This window comes from Macaca thibetana, chromosome 8, assembly GCF_024542745.1.
Source record: "Macaca thibetana thibetana isolate TM-01 chromosome 8, ASM2454274v1, whole genome shotgun sequence".
NCBI lineage: Eukaryota > Metazoa > Chordata > Mammalia > Primates > Cercopithecidae > Macaca > Macaca thibetana.
This window is the reverse complement of record NC_065585.1, coordinates 115,119,625-115,122,874: the sequence shown is the minus strand read 5'-3', so window position 1 is coordinate 115,122,874 and position 3,250 is coordinate 115,119,625. Positions and strand designations below refer to the sequence as shown.

At 45.1% G+C, this 3,250-nt stretch overlaps 1 non-coding gene across 1 annotated transcript; it reads left to right on the top strand.

Annotated features, from left to right (window-relative positions):
• The first annotated feature begins 2,929 nt into the window (after window positions 1-2,929).
• On the top strand, window positions 2,930-3,033 carry LOC126961874 (U6 spliceosomal RNA). The gene has a single exon (XR_007728460.1). It is a non-coding gene; the product is annotated as a U6 spliceosomal RNA (small nuclear RNA).
• The last annotated feature ends 217 nt before the right edge of the window (window positions 3,034-3,250 follow it).

Here is a 3,250-nt window from a genome sequence, read left to right as displayed (position 1 = left end):
GCCTGACGTTTCGTTCCTTCCCTCCCTTCCTCCCCCGTCCCTCCCTCCCTTCCTTCTTTCCTCCTTCCTTCCTTCCTTCCTCCTTCCCTCTCCTTTCCTTCCTCCTTCCCTCTCCTTTCCTTCCCTCCTTTCTCCTTCCCTCCCTTCATTCTTCCCTTTTTATCAATCTTCTTTCTTTCCTCCCTTCCCTGCCACCTTCCTTCCTGAGCAAAAAGTAAACCGACCCTGGGACCCTGCTAAGTCAGGATGCTTTGCAGCTCTGCAGGTGGAACACTCCCGAAGCCAGGCTTGCCAGCAGCCTTTCAAAGCATCTCCTCACAAAATATTTCAGTAATTAGCCCTTAGAAGTAATTTTACCATGGTGAGACCAGGCACACATCATCCGAATCAAATCATGAACGTGAACCCACAGATAACGAGAGAAGTTGACATTGCGTGCCACCTGGTGAAACCCAATGAGGAGTGGCAGCGTGACTTCTGCCATGCTCCTGTCAAAGATGCAGGACCCAGGTCTTATAAGGAAACGCTGGACAAACCCAATTTGAGGGACAGCCTACAAAACGGCCTGTAATATTCAAAAAAGTCAAGACCTTGAGAGCCAAGGAAACTTGAGGAGCTCCCTAGGTAGAAATAGACTCAGCAGAGCAACTGTGTCCAACGTGTAATTGTTGTGCTGTAAAGAATGTTATTGAAGTCTGGGCGCAGTGGCTCATGTCTGTAATCCCTGCACTTTGGGAGGCCGAGGCGGGCAGATCACTTGAGGTCAGGAGTTCGAGACCAGTCTGGCCAACATGGTGAAACCTCATCTCTACTAAAAATCCAAAAATTAGCCGGATGTGGTGGTGGGTGCCTGTTGTCCCAGCTACTTGGGAGACTGAGGCAGGAGAGTCACTTGAATGTGGGAGGTGGAGATTGCAGTGAGCCGAGATCGCGCCACTGCACTCCAGCCTGGATGACAGTGCGAGACTCCGTCTCAGGAAAAAAAAAAAAAAAAAAAAAGAATGTCATAGAGGCCACAGATGAAAGGCGATGAGTCTCTGGGCAGAGAATAGGGGAGTTATTTTGTTCGACTCTTTCAGCTAATTTCCTGTCAATTTGAAATTATTTCAGAATGAAAAGAAAGAATAAAATTCACCATCACAATCCCCCCCCTCCACACCAGCTTTCCCTCTAGACTTCGGTCAATAGCAGCGACGTTCTCCCAGTCACCAGAGCTTAAACACTTTGGTATCATCTTTGATTCCTCCCCTGCCCACTTCCCCACCACCCTAACACAAAGTCCTGCTAATTCTTTTTAAAATGCCTCTCACATAGCTACTTTTTATATTAAACCTCCAAATTAAAAAAAAAAAAATGACTCTACCTACCTCGTGTAATCATTTTAAGTAGTGTCTGTGAAAATAATTTGTATACCTAGAGTATTGTGTAAACTCAAGATCTTCTTGCACCAACTCAAGCCTGGATTACTGCTGTTTACTGCTGCAATCTCCTAACTGGTCTTCCTGTCTCTCCTTGCTCCCTTTACCAACCCATCCTGTATAGGGTTACCGGAGTAATCTGCCTAAAAGCACATTTTATCCTGTCCAGATCTTCCTTCCCACGGTCCACTGCAGGACTTAATCCATGTTCCCTGGGAAGACTGTCGTCTATGAGCTGAACCAAAACGGTCTGCCCTTGTATCAGATAACCCTGACCTTTCCCCAATTCATAGAGAAAACAAAAGTTAGTGGATAGAACTTTCTCAATTTGTAAATATTTTTCCCCTATATGTACTTGTTTTTCTGTAGTAGTAAATCCAAGCTTTCATCTGCTACTTTTGTAGGGGACAAAATCAATGAATAAGCAGCAAATAAATCATAAAGATTTGGCCATAGGAGATCATACTTACTTTGATAGATTGGTTTTCTCATGGGCACATATGGGTGGTTGTGATTTTTACAATGCACGTCAATCAATTATATAGCCATTTTCTTAAAAAGCGTTTCTGTTTGTTTTGTGATGGAATTCAATATATCAAAATTTTATCATGAATAAGAGAAAACACTGCCCTCCCAAACAAATACTTGGCCTCTTATTCACAGTTTTCCCAGCCAGATCGCAGCGACTCCCCTTGATAGCAAAGTTGTCTAATCTCTGTTCATTTTTGCTTTCTTATTTGTTTGCTTTGCACAAACCACTCCATGTCCCTGGCACTCTCCCCCTATTCCTGTCTGCAGAAACCTCCCCAGCCTTAAAAGACCAAATTAACCCTCTACTTGGTGAAAACTTCAAAAATCATGACGACTCCTTCTAACTCCGAGCATGTCTTGCCTCTGCTAGTCATCTGGCACTTAATCAAGTACTGCCTAGTGGATTCTTACTTTCTTGTGTACACAGCTTAGTTAACTCATTCTTCTGACCAGGCGGGGCGCTGTGCTCACACCTGTAATTCCAGCACTTTCAGAGACAAAGGTGGGTGGATCACCTGAGGCCAAGAGCTTCAGACCAGCCTGACCAACAGGATGAAACCCCTTCTCTGCTGAAAACACAAATCATTAGCTGGGCTGGTGGTGCATGCCTGTCATCCCAGCTACTCTGGAGGCTGAGGCAGGGGAATCGCTTGAACCCGAGGGGCGGAGGTTGCAGTAAGCCGAGATCGCGCCGCTGCACTCCAGCCTGGGCGACAGAGCAAGACTCTGTCTCAAAATAAAATATAAAATAAAATAAAATAAAAAACTCAGTTCTTCTACTTGTCAATGCAAGGATACTTTCCTTTCTGAATTGCACTGGAAGCAGAGTTCAAGTGTTGGAGTAAGATAAAATAAGATTGAAAAGCTGTTAGAGAACTTTGTTAGGAGTTCAGACTTTGTTTTATAGGACAGGGTTTCCTACTTTATAAGCTTTAATGTGCGTACGAATGGAGGGAGAGCTTACTAAACATTCAGATCCTGTGCTTGCCTCAGCAGCACATATACTACAATAGAAATTATACAGAGATTAGCATGGCCCCTGTGGGAGGATGACACGCCAATACATGAAGCATTCCATATCTTTAAAGGAATCGGCCAGGTGCAGTGGTTCACACCTGTAATCCCGGCACTTTGGGAGGCCGAGGCAGGTGGATCACTTGAGGTCAGGAGTTCAAGACCAGCCTGGCCAACATGGTGAAACCCCATCTCTACTAAAAATACAAAAATTAGCTGGGTGTGGTGGCGGGTGCCTGTAGTCTCAGCTACTTGGGAGGCTGAGGCAGGAGAATCGCTTGAACCTG